At 41.2% G+C, this 18,263-nt stretch overlaps 1 protein-coding gene and 1 pseudogene across 7 annotated transcripts in view; both read right to left on the bottom strand.

The window, feature by feature from the left end:
- Positions 1-18,263, bottom strand: part of LOC121282775 (protein CASP-like) — a 698,867-nt gene that overhangs the window by 546,342 nt on the left and 134,262 nt on the right. The gene's annotated exons all lie outside the window — the stretch shown is intronic.
- LOC121283712 lies at positions 15,671-15,878 on the bottom strand (annotated as a pseudogene).

Here is an 18,263-nt window from a genome sequence, read left to right as displayed (position 1 = left end):
TGCACACCTCGACAAAGAAAAACCTCAAATATTAGTGTTTGAACCCCAAAATTCCACTTTAAACAATTAGTATCCCCTCATTTTTATCTCATCTCTGGAAAATGACCAATTTGTTTCCAATTCAAAGTTGACAAAGTAGAAAAATATTCTATAAGAAAAGCTGAGACAATTCCAAGCACTGTAGCTGCCACCTCCGCAGGATCTGTTAAGATAAAAGCTTGTTTTATGCATGGAATCTGCCTGTGCAGAGAACAGCACACATGCAATCATTGTGCTAAATCAGGAGCTGCTGCTTGTGGTCAGGAAGAAATATGAAGCACAGCTGTAAAAGCCATCGATAGTGAAAGCATGAAACATAATGATTTTCACTGAACTGTGATCTTTTATATAAAAAGAGAGTAACACTGGTTCACATCAAAATGCTATTCCCCAGCTGCAAAACTGCAACAAGTTATATAAATCTTGTAAAATACAAGGAAATATTGAATGATATATGAGTTAGAACATGGAGAATTTGAGTTTACTTTAGCAGAGAACGTAAGACAGAGATTGATCAAAATCCAAATGATGATAATTGTATGTTAGTAGCCTGTACCTAAAACAATGATTCACAAATTCCAAGTACTAAGATTCCCATTTTCCAGCCGGCAGGACTTGCCTTTGACTTAAAGAAAACAACTTTTGATTGAGTCATTTTATACCTAAATACTTAAACCATTGAGAAGCAAAGACAGAATTTATAAAAACTCCTCCCCTCCTCTGCCCCTCAAGTCCCCAGTACAGAATAGAATGTTGAGAGATGCCTTCTACCCCAAGTCTCAAGAACAACATTTTCTCTAAAGCTCTGTTTATGGTTCTAGCCCCACAGAGACCTCATTTAGCTCAGGTCAGGATAACCTGAACTGAATGTAATTCCCCAAGGGCTAATACAGAAAGCTACCCAATGGTGGTTTATCCACCAGGAAGTATTAAATTACCTATTCGGCGCATGCGTTGACTGTCAATTAGCAGCTAAAGCCCACAGGAGATTGTAATTTATAATTTTTTATATATATTTTTCTTTTCCCACCTATCTCCATTATTTTTAAATATATTTCCATCCGTTATTTTATTTCTACCTTTTAGCCTATTTCGATCCCTTCCCCCCACCCCACCCCTACTAGGGCTATCTTGCTCGCCCTGCTTTCTACCCTTACTGTCATCATTAGCACATTCCTCAGCTAATATCACCACCATCAACACCCCTTTGTCCTTTTATCTATGATATCTTTGGCAATTCTTCTTTGCCTCCATCCATCACTGGCCCTCTACCCAGCTCTACCTGTCCCATCCCCCTTCAACCAGTTTATATTCCACTTCATTTCTACATTTCTTAGTTCTGATGAAGAGTCATTCGGACTCAAAACGTTAACCGTATTCCTCTCCGCAGATGCTGTCAAACCTGCTGAGTTTTTCCAGGTACTTTTGTTTTTGTTTCTGATTTCCAGCATCCGCAGTATTTTGCTCTTACATATTTATATGCCTTGTGGAAGATTCACCAGAATACTGGAACTTAAAGAGTTAAGTTATGAAGATAGGTTGCACAAACTTGGGCTATAATCCCTTGAGGTTAAAAGGATAAGGGATGATCTAAATAAAGTGTTTAAAATAATCGCGCAGATATAGAGAAACACTGTTCTCTGCTGGAACAGTCCAGAACAGGGGAGCCATTCAGAAGTGAAATCAGGGTGAACGTATTCCAGACAAAGGTTGGGTCAGTTGAAATTTACATATGAACATATGAATCAGGAGCAGGAGTAGGCCACTCAGTCCTTCGAGCCTGCTCCGCCATTCAATATGGCTGATCTGATTGTAACCTCAACTCCACATTCCCGTCTACCCAACAGCCTTTCAAGCCCCTTGCTTATCAAGAATCTATGTACCTCTGCTTTAAAATTATTCAAATATTCTGCTTCCACCGCCTTTTGAGGAAGAGTTCCAAAGACACTCAACCCTCAGAGAAAAAAATTTCTCCTCATCTCGGTCCTAAATGGGTAACCCCTTATTTTTAAACAGTGGCATCTGGTATGAGATTCTCCCACAAGAGGAAACATCCTCTCCACATCCACCCTGGCAAGACCCCTCAGGGTCTTATATGTTTCAATCAAGTTTTCAAGATAAACAGATATTTGTTAAATGAGGGTTACAAGGGAAATGAATCAAAGAGGAGTTGGGGTACAGATCATTCATGATATAATGATGGAATGGGGCCTAGGGGTTTAATGGCCTCCTCTTGTTTGTGTGTAAACCTTGAATTTAAGTGTAAACCTTGATTAGTGAATGTTGACATTATGAGACCTTTGTCGCTGGGTATGACCACTCTAATTATCACAAGCAAACAAAGTAAGAAAGCATGATTCACAATATCCACACCTCTAAATGGAGGCCCTGTAGCAACTCCTGAAAATGCATAGATAAGGATAAACATAGTTAATGTAAAGTATTAAAAACAAAAAAACTGCGGATGCTGGAAATCCAAAACAAAAACAGAATTACCTGGAAAAACTCAGCAGGTCTGGCAGCATCGGCGGAGAAGAAAAGAGTTGAAGTTTCGAGTCCTCATGACCCTTCGACAGAACTTGAGTTCGAGTCCAAGAAAGAGTTGAAATATAAGCTGGTTTAAGGTGTGTGTGTGTGTGTGTGTGTGTGTGTGTGTGTGTGTGTGTGTGTGTGGGGGGGTGGGGGGGGGGGAAGAGAGAGAGAGAGAGAGAAGTGAAGGGGGTGGTGTGGTGGTAGGCAAAAGCAGTGATAGAAGCAGATCATCAAAAGATGTCACAAACAACAGGACAAAAGAACACATAGGTGTTAAAGTTGGTGATATTATCTAAACGAATGTGCTAATTAAGAATGGATGGTAGAGCAATCAAGGTATAGCTCTAGTGGGGGTGGGGAGAGCATAAAAGATTTAAAAATATTTAAAAATAATGTAAATAGGTGGGAAAAGAAAAATCTATATAATTTATTGGAAAAAACAAAAGGAAGGGGGAAACAGAAAGGGGGTGGGGATGGAGGGGGGAGCTCAAGACCTAAAGTTGTTGAATTCAATATTCAGTCCGGAAGGCTGTAAAGTGCCTAGTCGGAAGATGAGATGTTGTTCCTCCAGTTTGCATTGGACTTCACTGGAACAATGCAGCAAGCCAAGGACAGACATGTGGGCAAGAGAGCAGGGTGGAGTGTTAAAATGGCAAGCAACAGGGAGGTTTGGGTCATTCTTGCGGACAGACCGCAGGTGTTCTGCAAAGCGATCGCCCAGTTTACATTTGGCCTCTCCAATGTAGAGGAGACCACATTGGGAGCAACGAATGCAGTAGACTAAGTTGGGGGAAATGCAAGTGTAAAGTATTTATGCTAACAACTGTTCCTGATTTTCTCAGCAAAATATGCAGTAAAATTGAAATAGGTAAGGCTAGAAGCAAAAGCACAAAGATCAACAGGATGGTAAAACCTCAATATCTTTAGCGTGAAAAGGTGATAAGAATGCCATTTTTGAAATTGAGAACCATAAGTGGTGAAATGCAAATAAACCTTAAAAATGTAAAGTAACTGGACCTTTTCAATACTCACCACATTTGACAGGTTTTCAAAATAATTTGAACAATTTGATGAGCAACATTCAATTGAAAACCAATTAAAAGCTGATAGATTCTGCTTAACGATTTCCCACAATTGTTACTAATCAGTTTCAGGTAGGCACATCAGAAAATCGAACCTAAAATATCATTGTAATACAATCTTTCAGCAGAATAAATTGTTATATTGTACAAGATATTCAGAAGCCTGTGATGCTTGATATTATAAACCACAAGCGGTTTTGACATGTTCTAAAAAGTATAATAGAGCCAAGTATTTTAAAAATGGGCAATTGGTCTTATAAACATTAGAGCTGCTTTCAGAAATCATGACATCCAACAAGCTCACCTTGAGAAGTAACTAGTACAGTTGAAGTAGGTCTATAAAAGGATTAGCTGTATTAAACAAAAGCAAAAGAAAGGCTGTCTGCCATTTGTCTGCATGGAATCTAAACATGGAGAATTCTCAATATAGGTCACTAATGTACTGAATGAAATCAATCACTGTCCCACAATTCCAGTACAAAGTCGTCACACTGCTGATAGAATGTGTTTCTACTGATCCTGACAAATTACTTTTTTTTTCACAGATAAGCAAACACAGCTATTTCCCTTTCCTGTTAAAACCATCAGTTCTTTCTTCATCCCAAAAACATGAGCATTCACACAACAGTGTTAACACACAACTGACTGAATGTTACAAAAGACACATTAACACAGACATGACTAGCTGACACGATGACTGATTGACTGCAGACAGTGACTGATGACTGATGTCCTGCACTCAGTGCTCTCACCATGACTGAATTCCACAGGGAAAGCATTCAACCCCCAATCTATTCATTGCACAGAAATTTCAGCTGCAGTACAGAATTAACGGATAATAAATGTATTCTCTATGTGTGCATGTAGAACGACCAAACACTCAAATGAAAACAGAACCAAAAAGGAAAAGAAGAATTTTCAGCCAGGTTAAAATTTTCGACTACTTTACTGATTAAAGGTAGACTATCTGATTTATTTCACAATTTACCATATTATTTCGTCACCTGTGCCTCTTTTTTCTGGTGCATCCTCCTATGCAACAATTGCTTGTTAATTTTATATCTTTGGTGTGTACAAATATTTGTTTTCCAGCAGGTCTCATTATGTTTCCCCTATTTCTCTCTATTTCAATCTACTTCGAGCCCTTCTGAATTCCACCGAATTAGCCATTCTTCAAGTCGAGTCTAGCAGCAAGTGCTGGAAAGGTGCCCATGGCTCAGTATATCACCTCAGAAACATGGAAAAGTTAGGGCACAGAAAGCAGCAATTCAGCCTCTTGGGACCAGGGTTCAAATGCCACCATGGCAGATGGTGGAATTAAAAGTCTAATGATGACCATGAAACCATTGTCAATCGTTGTAAAAACCCATCTGGTTCACTAATGCCCTTCAGGGAAGGAAATCCACTGTCCTTACCTGCTCTAACCTACACATGACTCCAGACCCACAGCAATGTGGTTGACTCTTAAACGCCCTCTGAAATGGCCTAGCAAAGCCACTCAGTTGGAACAAACTGCTACTAAGTCACAAAAAGGAATGAGTCTCGCCGGACCACCCTTCCATGTCTTCCATACCAACATCTGGGAGCTAGTGCCAAAATTTGGACAGCTGTCTCACAGACTAGTCAGCAACAGACTGACAGTCATCCTCACAGAATCATATCTTACAGATAATGTCCCAGACTCCACCATCACCATCCCTGGGTATGTCCTGTCCCACCGGCAGGACAGACCCAGCAGAGGTGGCGACACATTGGTAGATATTCAGTCGGGACGGAGTTGCCCTGGGAGTTTTCGACACCAACTCCAGACCCCATGAAGTCTCATGGCATCAGGTCAAACATGGACAAGGAAACCTCCTGCTGATTACCACATACCTCCCTCTCTCAGCTGAAGAATCAGTGCTCCTCCATGTTGAACACCACTTGGAGGAAGCACTGAGTGTGGCTAGGGCGCAAAATGTACTCTGGGCGGGAAACTTCAATGTCTACCACCAAGAGTGGCTCGGAAGCACCACTACTGACTGTGCTGGCCAAGTCCTAAAGGACATAGCTGCTAGACTGGGACTTTGGCAGGTGATTAGGGAACCAACAAGAGGGAAAAACATACTTGACCTCATCCTCACCAACCTGCCTGCTGCAAATGCATCTGTCCATGACAGTATTAGTTGGAGTGACCATCACACAGTTATTGTGGAGATGAAGTCCCGGCTTCACATTAAGGATACCCTCCATCGTGTTGTGTGGCACTACCATCGTGCTAAATGGGATAGATTTTGAACAGATCTAGCAACCCAAGACTGGGCATCCATGAGGCGCTGTGGGCCATCAGCAGCAGCAGAATTATACTCAAACACAATCTGTAACCTCATGTCCCAACATATCCCCCACTCTACCATTACCATCAAGCCAGAGGATCAACCCTGGTTCAATGAAGAGTGCAGGAGGGCATGCCAGGAGCAGCACCGGGCATACCTAAAAATGGGGTGTCGACCTGATGAGGCTATAACACAGAACTACTTGCATGCCAAACAGCAAAAGCAGCAAGTGATAGGCAGGGCTAAACAATCCCACAACTAACGGATCAGATCTAAACTGCAGTCCTGCCACATCTAGTCGTAAATGGTGGTGGACAATTAAACAACTCACTGAAGGAGGAGGCTCCACAAATATCCCCATCCTCAATGATGGAGGAGCCCAGCACAGCAGTGCAAAAGATAAGGCGAAGCATTTGGAAAATCTTCAGTCAGAAGTGCCAAGTGGATGATCCATCTTGGCCTCCTCCAGAGGTCCCAAGCACCACAGATGCCAGTATTCAGTCAATTCAATTCACTCCACATCCTATCAAGAAACGGCTGAAGGCACTGGAAACTGAAAAGGCTATGGGCCCTGACAATATTCTGGCAATAGCAGTTAAGATTTGTGCTCCAGAATTTGCCGCACCCCTAGCCAAGCTGTTCCAGTACAGCTACAACACTGGCATCTACCCGGCTATGTGTAAAATTGTCCAGGTATGTCCTGTACACAAAAAGCAGGGCAAATCCAACCCGGCCAATTACCACCCCAGTGGTCTACTCATCAGTAAAGTAATGGAAGAGGTCATCAACAGTGCTATCAAACGGCACTTGCTCAGCAATAACCTACTCACTGATGCCCCATTTGGGTTCCACCAGGGCCACTCAGCTCCTGACCTCATTACAGCTTTGGTTCAAACATGGACAAAAGAGCTGAACTCCCAAGGTGAGGTGAGAGTGACTGCCCTTGACATCAATGCAACATTTGATGGTGTGTGACATCAAGGAGCCCAAGCAATACGGGAGTCAACGGGAATCGGGGGGAAAACTCCCTGCTGGTTGGAGTTATACCTAGCACAAAGGAAGATGGATGTGGTTGTTGGAGGTCTGTCATCTCAGCTCCAGGATATCACTGCAGAAGTTCCTCAGGGTAGTATCCTAGACCCAACCATCTTCAGCAATGACCTTCCTTCCACCATTAGTTCAGAATTGGGGATGTTCACTGATGATTGCACAATGTTCGGCACCATTCACGGCTCCTCAGATACCGAAGCAGTCCATGTCCAAATGCAGCAACACTTGGACAATGTCTAGGCTTGGGCTGACAAGTGGCAAGTAACATTCACACCACTCGTGTCAGGTAATGACCATCTCCAACATGAGAGAATCCAACCATTGCCCCCTGATGTTTAATGGCATTACCATCACTGAATCCCCCACCATCGACATCCTGGGGTTACCACTGACCAGAAACTGAACTAGCCATATAAATACTGTGGCTACAATGGCAGGTCAGAGGCTAGGAATCGTGCGGTGAGTAACTCACCTCCTGACTCCCCAAAGCCTGTCCACCATCTACAAGGCACAAGTCAGGAGTGTGATGGAATACTCCCCACTTGTGTGGATGAGTGCAACTCCCACAACACTCAAGAAGCTTGACACCATCCTGGACAAAGCAGACCGCTTGATTGGCACCACATCCACAAACATTCACACCCTCCACCACCAACGTACAGCAGCAGCAGTGTGTACCATCTACAAGATGCACTGCAGCAATTCACCAAGGCTCCTTCGATAGCACCTTCCAAACCCACGACCACTGCCATCTAGAAGGACAAGGGCAGTAGATACATGGGAACACCACCACCTGGAAGTTCCCCTCCAAGTCACTCACCATCCTGACTCAGAAATACGTCGCTGTTCCTTCATTGTTGCTGGATCAAAATCCTGGAATTCCCTTTCTAACAGCACTGTGGGTGTACCTACACCACATGGACTGCAGCGGTTCAAGAAGGCAGCTCACTACCAACTTCACAAGGGCAACTAGTGGTGGGCAATAAATGCTGGCCCAGCCAGCGAAGCCCACATCCCATGAACGGATTTTAAAAAAGCCCATCGTGTCTGCGCCAGCCATAAAAAGAGGGGAAAAGAAACTAGCCACTCATTCTTAATTCCACTACGGGTGCAGATTCAGGTGTCTTTTAAATTAGTTGTGTGTTTCAGCCTCAACTGCCAATTTAGGCATTGAATTCCAGAGGCCCACCACAGTACATTCACCTACTGATCTGGTTGGGGGTCGGGGGGGGGGTACCTCACTTTATGGAATTGTAACAGATCTAAAAAATTATAGGTGTTGTCAGTTGTCCCAGAGTGTAATACAGTGCCATCCCAATTTAATAAGTATTAAATTAAGAATAAACAAGTGCATTCTTAAAGATTCCAGAAACTGCTCTTCAACTGGTGCTGAGAATATAGTGAGCCTAAAAGTGCATTTTCCATCTACTACTACAAATTCAAACATTGCAGTGAATGAACTTATGTTTTATACAAATTGTAAGTTTATTCACTTATGTATACACCAGTAACAATGCAATGTACATTGGAAGACAGAAACTGGGGTTACCCAGGGAAATTTATCCAAAGTGAACTTTATGCACTTACAGTACAGGTTACTAAATACTGAAGAGTGGGGCAATCTGGCCTACCATTAAACTTCTCTAAATAATTGTAGTGTGATGCATTTATGAGCACAGAGTTGGAACAACTTCTTTAAAGAGAATCTTCTTAAAAGCTTCAAAATAAATCCTCTAATAACACAATCAATGTAATATGCCTGGTTTCTAGTCATTATTTGGAGGAATTTTAAATATCAATCCTTGAAAACTAATGGGATTTTAATCCACAAGCAAACAATGGTCGAGACAATAGTCGAGTCACTGAACAGGAAAAACTTTAACATTAATAACTGAGCTATAAGAACGGCAAATAGATGGTATGTCAATGAGGTACACAAAGAAAATAATATTGAAGAGGAATATGGCTGAGAGATCAGTCAGCGGGTGAGCGGGTTGCTACCTTCTCAATTTCTTAGTACTCTTTTTTCATGGTTCATATATCCATCCAAGTTGTTGCTTTTTAGTCTCCTTTTTAATTTTGCCACTTTATTCATTCAATTCTCAGGTCTAAAGTAGATCGCTACACTTTCACATCTTTATGCATCCTATTGCCACCTCACTTATCTGTAGCCATCTAGTGTTTGAGTGCAGGAGTCAGACGCTTGATTTCAAATGCCCTCCATTTCAAACACAGAATGGCTTTTCAGCTTAGGTGCCCAGAATATTTGTGTCCTTTCATTAATGCTTTACAACCTGTAACCACATGAGAACTCTTACTGCTGCAGCAAATTCCAGTGCATCAATCGTTCTAGACAGTATTTCAGAATACCCATGAGCATAAATGAAAGGGAAGGGAAGGGAAAGAGGGACAGTACTGGGCATGCCACCTTGACTGTTCCTTCATTTCAAGAAAACCTATGAACACACAGGACTGAAAAAAAAGTCAATATTTGGTCAGACTCAATTTTTAGGAAATATCCTTTCTTATGCCATAGAATTACATAGAATTTACAGCACAAAAACAGGAGGCACCAAGTCCAATTGGTTTATGCTGGTGCTCATGTTCTATACAAGCATCACCCTGTTCATTTCACCCTACCAGCATATCCTTCCTTTCCTTCCTCCCTCGTGTGTTTATCTAGCTTCCCCTTAAATGCATTTATGCAATTCACTTCAGCTGCACCACTCTAACCACTCTCTGGATAAAGAATGTCTCCAGAATTTTTTAAAATAATGACTCTCTTATATTTATACACCCAAATGAAAACAGAAAATGTTGAAAATACTGTCAGTCTGTCAGCATCTGTGGTGAGAGAAACAGAGTTAACATAAGGTCTTTCCTCAGACCCTTTGTTTTAGACTCCCCAATGATCGCAAATATCCTATCAATTCATTTTCCTGGTACCTTTAGAACCTGCTTCAGAATTTGCTGATATAATCAGCTCCCACTGCCTCCTTAGGCAGTGCATTCCCCTACACTGTCTACTCTCTGTCTAAAGTAATTACATCTGAACTGTCTTTTTACCTTCCCTTGTTCAAACTCATTAACATTCATTTCCTTCAACATTTTGAATTCTTATACAGGATCACCTATGAGCCTTCGCTTCTCCGGTGTAAACATTCCAGTTTCTGTAGCCTTTCCCCATAACTCAGCCATCTAATCCCAGCATAAATTCATATGCCCTCACTGTATCTTCTCCAATGCCTGGATATCTTGCTCATAATATGGAAATCAGAATTCTATGAGTTAGTCTAACAAAGAGACAACTCAGATACAATTGCTGAATGGTCTCCTTCTGCGCTGTATACTCCTTTAGTTCCACAATGGGGCCAAATCAGTTGCTCTATACAAAGGCTGAATCACCTTGACATTTTCCCTCTATATCTCCGGTTTGTTTTAGGCCTATCAATTTGTGTTGAGTGCTTCAATGATCTATCCACCAAACATAGTCTAAATCCCTTTCTCCTGTGTCACATTCAAGAATGTCAGTAAGAGTATCTCAAAACCAGCAACATCAGGACCAAGGTCGTGCCGGATTTCGGGTCAGGCAGTTTGGGCCAATCCAGGTCGGGCGTGGCCAAGAGTCGCTCGGAAAGCGGGAATAGACTGATGCACAGTGGTGAAACAGGTAACTAAGTCCGGTGCTACACCACACCAATGCAGCACCTAGCCAAATTGTCCAAGTTAGTTTTTTTTTACTTTACTCAATTAAAATTGATACATGGCACATTCTAAAAATATCCAGTTTTTGGACAGCCAGATTTGAGGTACTGTACCTGTAATTCCATTTTGCTTATATTGCCACTGTTGATCTTATTCCAACCTCATGACTGCATTTGGCCACAATGCCTTTCATTAACCCCATAGCACCAGTCCCAGCACTCATCCCTGAGTCACTTCACGTGTTACTTTTTCCATGACAGCACAGCTGTCTACAACCTTCCTTTGCTTTCTCTTCTTCAGTCAATTCTCAGCTCATTTTCGACCACTCCACCTACTGTGTTGTACCTGCTAATCAATCTCCTGTGTGCCAATGGATCAAAAGCTTTGCTGAAACCTGAAAAACCATCCAATGACCTCCCACTTCCTTAAGATTTGTTACTCCTCAACAAACTACAAAGGACTCGTCATGCAACACTTTCCTCCCAATTTGGCTTACTCCATTTCTATATTTCTCCAGCTTCAACACTGGTTCTTCATGACATCCTCCAGTACTTTCCCTACAGTGAAGCCAGGTTAACAGTCCTATTATCTTCTGGTTTTCTCTGTCCCCTTGTACAGATGTGTCCCATTTCTCCAACTCTCAAGTATAGTTCCATTTCTAGTGAGTTACTTAAAGATGCCCACTAGAACATCCAATTTCATGATCTCAACAACTCTAGGGTGCAATCTGGCCAGACTCGGGCATTTGATTTCCTTAATTCCCATCACCTCCTTATCAGCTACCTCTATTTTTCTGAGGGTCTCCATATGTGGGACTAAAAAATCTACCTCAGAGTTATGAAGGATGTCTGAGATTTCCTCCATCAACATTCTCAATCGCATTGAGAATACCTGACATTCGTTGATCATTTAATATATTGTCCTCTTCAGAGTTCCTTCAGGGACTCCACTGTGTTTTATATTCCCTGAAATTCTAATCTCACTATCTGTCTTAGTTCTCCTAACCAATTCTGTCTCCTCTCTAACTTTAAGTGCAAGGATTGACCATTGTCCACCAGTCTAAACTTGGATTTATACTTAAGGAAAGCTCTTATTCTTCTCCTTAACCCCAAGTACTACTTTCCTTGTTGCCCAATCTCATCTCTCTTTTTTTTCTCTACTGTGCTTATCTAACACCTTGTTAGGAAGTATTCCTTTGTTCTCTTACACATATCCAACATTAAAAGTTGCAGAAAGATGCTTTTTGAGCTGTCTGGTTGGAAAGCATAATTATCCTACAATTAGTGAGGATGGAGTAAAGTAGTAGATGTGCTTCCAGAATTTATTTGGGAAAAGAATATTTAGTGACTGTGAAAAAAGCTTTACTGCAGTGCAGAATATGTGTATTTTACAAGCACTATTCGTTTTCCGCACATGGAGGGTTGAATATGGTGGATAAGGAAGTCATTAACTTAATCACTATGATCAACCAGCCTAACAATTGTACGTACGGCATTGAAAGTAAGAATGTCACAATATTTTTTTAATGTCTGATGATAGCTCGTTCAAGTATTAAGATACACATTGTACAGTATTACAAAGCAGTCATGCTACTCTCAAAAAAAGTCAGAATGTAATCTTACATGACTAAGTGAAAGACCATAAGTAACATGGGACATTGGTGATCCTGGTAAATCATGTTTTCTTTGGTGCTCTTACTGTGTTATCCAATGAAAAATTATTTTTCACATACAATGGTCGTGATGAGCAGAGGAAATCAGAAGAGTTTACTTATGATATGTTGATATCACAATACTATCACATCCCAGAGAAACAGATAACGTGAAATACTGAACTACAATAATACACAGCTGGCTTGTCCATTCTACTGTACAATCCAGAAATACAAATACCCAAATTATTTTGCAACACAGTTCATGTTGGAATTAAATAATTGTCAAAAAAATAATGAATATGCAGCAGCACCACCCCATTATTACTCATTACCTTTGTGCACCTAAGTACTAATTTAATTAATTTCCAACTACAATAATATTTCTTAGCCTTCCCAATGTTTCAAAATTCAAAGTTACTCTAAGTTTCAGATATTGCCTTAATAACAATTCCCTGAGGTACACCAGTATGAGAAGATGATACATCCTGCACAATTAGTAGCCACCTTCGTTTATAGACCAATAGGAAAGCTGGGTCGCAGCATTTTAGGAAAACCACCGAACATTACTGAATATCAGGGCTGAGTTCAGCTTTTCAGACCTGTTTTTATGATAAACCTTTTGCTTATACAGAAATGATTTTCTTAAGCAATAAATGCTACATAGAATTGCAACTCAAGTTTCTAATTCACTATTTTCTTCAAATAAATTACAGCATTGAGTCCCTTGTTGCACTTAATTTTTAAGTTAAAAAAAGTGTTTAGTTGTCAAAGGGGTAAATTATATTCTGGTAGGCTGCATATCAGAATACAAAATAAAAATATAAAACACATGGATTATGTCTCTAATTATACTGCACTCTGAAGAAAAACACTAAATCTTAATCGCATATTATTTTTGCACCTGCTACAAATCTAATATTGAATTTCTCTGGCAAACGACAAAAGGTATACCGAGAAAATTCAACTCATGAGCATACAATGTATTTAGTGGTCCCAAAATGTGACAGTCCTTCAGGGAAAACTGTTGAGTTAATATGCCTGGGAATTTTGACCCAAGCCCTTTTGTGCAACTTGAAAACAAAACTTCACCATAACTGACATTAAGCAGGCTTACACATACCTAATCAATTATTTAATTAAAAGCAGGTACCTTCTGTTTTGTAATAGCTTTGAATCAATGTCAGATATCAGGATAGAATGGGTTAATCAGGGATACAGTACCAAGCAGAATTGATTCTTTGAAGAGACGTGTTAACATGGAATTGTTACATTTTTGTTCCTTTACGATTGTAAATGTGTGAAAGTTTAACTTTTCATTTCAGAAACATACCAATATAGTTGATGTTGTTTGAGATCATAATTTTAAAGTAGCTAACCAATTTCTAGGATGTTTGGAATGAAGCCTGTGTGGCAACAAATCAGATAGCATGCAAATACTGTACTGTGTGGGAAATGCTGAGGATGGATATACAAAAGGGATATGTGGACATATAAGTTGAATAACTCAAAGTCGAATGGCCATCAACATAGAAAGAATATACTGGGTGAAAAGCAGCTGTTAAAGCAAAGACATCAGCAGCAAAGTTGCACCAACTTCTCAAACACCCACAGTACAGTATTTGTGAAAGCAGAAATAGAAGGGAACTGCAGCAGGGCTGTCACTGATGAGATGGCAGAGAGCAGCAGAAAATCCTCCAAAGGAGAAAAAAGAATTTCACTGGCATGGTTCACATGAAAAATGGATAATCACTGTGTTTTGTTGATAAAGTTTCCCAACAGTAGGAATGCACTGCAGTGCCCTCGTACACAAGAAACAGGAACAGAAGAAAGATACTACTGCCAATCAAAATCATCTTTAATCTAAGATAAAAGCAAAAAACTGCGGATGCTGGAAATCCAAAACAAAAACAAAAATACCTGGAAAAACTCAGCAGCATCTGCAGAGAGGAGCACAGTTAACTTTTTGAGTCCGAATGACCCTTCAACAGAATTAAGTAAAAATAGAAGAGAGATGAAATATAAGCTGGTTTTTGCGGCCGGCGGGGGGGGGGGGCAAGAAGATCTGGATAGAGGGCCAGTGATAGGTGGAGATAACCAAAAGATGTCACAGACAAAAGGACAAAGAGGTGTTGAAGGAGGTGATATTATCTATAGGAACGTGCTAATTAAGGGTAGAAAGCAGGACGAGCAAGGTACAGATAGCCCTAGTGGGGATGGGGTGGGGGGAAGGGACCAAAATAGGCTAAAAGGTAGAGATAAAACAATGGATGGAATTACACTTAAAAATAATGGAAACAGGTGGGAAAAGAAAAATCTATATAAATTATTGGAAAAAACAAAAAGGAGTTCCGCCAACTCCAGCATGATGCCACCACCAAACACATCTTCCCTTCACCCTTCCGGCTGCATTCCGCAGGGATCGTTCCCTCCTGGACACCCTGGTCCACTCCTCCATCCCCCCTACACCTCAACCCCCTCCCACGGCACCTACTTCCATTATTTTTAAGTGTATTTCCATCCATTGTTTTATCTCTACCTTTTAGCCTATTTCGATCCCTTCCCCCCACCCCACTCCCACTAGGGTTATCTGTACCTTGCTCGTCCTGCTTTCTACCCTTAATTAGCACATTCCTTTAGATAATATCACCACCTTCAACACCTCTTTGTCCTTTTGTCTGTGACAACTTTTTGGTTATCTCCACCTATCACTGGCCGTCTATCCAGCTCTTCTTGCACCCCCCCCCCCCCCCACCCCCCCAACCAAACCACCAAACCACCAAAACCAGCTTATACTTCACCTCTCTTCTATTTTTACTTAGTTCTGTTGAAGGGTCATTCGGACTCGAAACATTAATTGTGCTCCTCTCCGCAGATGCTGCCAGACCTGCTGAGTTTTTCCAGGTATTTTTGTTTTTGATTATTAATCTACATTATCTCCACTTTCACACCTATCTCCATATCCCGATTCCCTTATTGCCCCAAAATCTATTCATCTCAGTCTTGAATATATTGAATAGACTCATTGACCACATAACCTGAAGTGAAGACATTTCCTCTTCATCCAGTCCTAAACAGCTGGCTCCGTAACCTGAAGACTATGACCCCAATTCTAGGCTATCCAACCAAGAGAAAGACCTTCTTAGCATCTACCCTGTCTAGAATTTTTTAAGCATTTTATATGCTTCAATGAGATCACCCCTCATTCTTCCAAAGTCCAAAGAATATAGGTCTATTTTCATCACTCTCTCCTCATAAGACAGCTCTCTCATCACAGAAATCAATTTACTGATTTTTGGAGCACCGAGACAAACAATCACCAGCATCTCCAAGAAATAAAAATTGTTCTTCCGAAATCTCTTGATATTGATTCCGCATGGATAAAGCGCAAGCGCCTCGTCCATGTGCTGCTGCACCCCCTCTACGGAAAGTATATCCTTCCTTAGGTACGAAGGCCAAAACTGTACATAGTACTCCAGGTGTGGTCTCATCAAAGCCCTATATAATTGCAGCAAGGCATCCGTACTCTTGTACTCCAACCCTCTAACAATAAACACTAACATACCATTTGCCTTCTTAATTGCTTATTGTACCTGTACATTAACTTTTTTTGATTTGTGTACAAGGACTCTCAAATCCCTCTGAATATTAACATTTTCTAGTTCCTCACGTTTCAAAAATTTTCTGTTTTTCCATTCTTCCGACAAAAGGGAATGCTTTCACACTTCTCCACATCATACTCCATCTGGTACCTTCCTGCCCAATCACTTAGATGGTCTCTATCCCTTTGCAGACTCCCTGCATCCTCTTTGCAGCTTACTTTCCCACCTAGCTTTTTATCAGCAGCAAATTTGGAAATATTGCATTCGGTCTCATCTAAATCAATGATATAGAATGTTAATAGCTGAGGCCCAAGCACTGATCCCAAGGCACTCTACTATTTACATCCTGTCATCCTGAAAATACCCTGCTTATTCCTACTCCATTTTCTGTCAGTTACCCAATCCAAGCTAATCCATTACTCTCAATCACATGGGCCCCGATCTTGTGTAATAAATTCTTCTTTGGAACATTAATGAGTGCCTTTTGAAAATCCAAATATACTACAATCATTGGATCCCCCTTAACTACCCTACTAGTTACACCTTCAAAAAATCATGTTGACTCTGATGAATCATATTGTGACGGGTTACTGATAAGATCATAACACTGCTTTGTTGGTATACATGAAGTTTGTCTTAAATAAAGATTTAATTGACATATGCATACATAAATGTGTGTAGTCATGTCTGATTCCACAGGCCTGACGAAATTATACTTGAGAGACACTTACATTATTAACCAATACCTTCCCATTTCAATCATTATAGGTCTTGCCACAGAATCAGGACTTAAAATGCTCTCTAATTTCAGTTCTAAACTGAGATCATCATGATATCCCTCCACTGCTGATATAGACCACTGTTCAAAATCTGAATGTTTCGCTGATAAGGTTACCAAAACCAAGCATCATGGAAGGGAGCAAATCCACATCATATTTCAACTGTATTCTTTTCAAGCTAACACAAAAGCTAGTCTTGATAGATAGGGCAGATGTTTAACTGTCAAGGGAAGGAGTTTTGGGTGTGAGCAAGAAAGGGGGGTTAAACGCCCAAAAATGTGTCAGGTTTGGGCCCAACTTCCGGATTTAACCCAAGGCAGATTTGCAAGCAAGCAGGAAAGCCCCACACAGCTGCCAATTAAGTTACTATAAAATGCAAACAGGCAGTTAGTTTTGAATTTAACCCAACATTCTGGTTTTACAGCCAGTGCACAGGTTTTCGATATGTCTGTAACTCACCAGGGTCAACCAGGTAACAGCACAGCGAGGAGTGCTTCTTCAGTGAAACTGACAGGTTGGGAAACCTTCAAACAATGAAACTGAACATCTGCGACCAGGCCTATGTGAGAGGCTGCAGTTCAAAGCACTTCTTCTGCGATTGCTCTCTTGATGCTTAATAGATGATTTCTGACTTCTTGGAAGTCAGTTCACCTGTCCTGAACCCTGGACTTCATTCAGTTTGATTTGCACTTCACTGTTGTCAGCCTTCTGGGAGCAGCTTCTGCAGCTAAATCTTAGACCTCTGATCAGGAACAACAGAAACAGCAACACCACACATACGCAGAAAGAGTCCCCACAGCTCTCCCTGGAGTTCTGTACTCCCTTAGAACAAAGAAAAGTACAGCACAGAACAGGCCCTTTGGCCCTCCAAGCCTGCGCCGATCATATTGCCTGTCAAACTAAAACATTTTGCACTTCTAGGGTCCATATCCCTCTATTCCCATCCTATTCATGTATTTGTCAAGCTGCCTATTAAACACCACTATTGTACCTGCTTCCACCACCTCCTCTGGCAGCGATTTCCAGACACTCACTACCCCCTGCATAAAAAACTTAACCCGCACATCTCCTCTAAAGTTTTCTCCTCTCATCTTAAATCTATGTCCCCTAGTAATTGACTCTTCCACCCTGGGAAAAAGCTTCTGACTATCTCCTCTGTCCATGCCACTCATAGCTAATAACCTCAAGACCAGGCAGCATCCTGGTAAACCTCCTCTGCACCCTCTCCAACGCTTCCATATCCTTCTGGTAATGTGGCGGCCAGAACTGCATGCAATATTCCAAGTGTGGCCTAACCAAGGTTCTATACAGCTGCAGCATGACTTCCCAGCTTTTATACTCAATACCCCTGCCGATGAAGGCAAGCATGTCATATGCCTTCCTGACTACCTTATCCACCTGCGTTGCCACTTTCAGTGACCTGTGGACCTGTACACTCAGAACCCTCTGCCCATCGATGCACTTAAGGGTTCTGCCATTTACTGTATAATTCCTGCCTGTATTAGACC

The sequence above is a fragment of the Carcharodon carcharias genome, chromosome 10 (genome assembly GCF_017639515.1).
Source record: "Carcharodon carcharias isolate sCarCar2 chromosome 10, sCarCar2.pri, whole genome shotgun sequence".
NCBI classification, from domain to species: Eukaryota; Metazoa; Chordata; class Chondrichthyes; order Lamniformes; family Lamnidae; genus Carcharodon; species Carcharodon carcharias.
The sequence above is the reverse complement of the archived record's forward strand: the minus strand, read 5'-3'. Positions and strand labels throughout refer to the sequence as shown.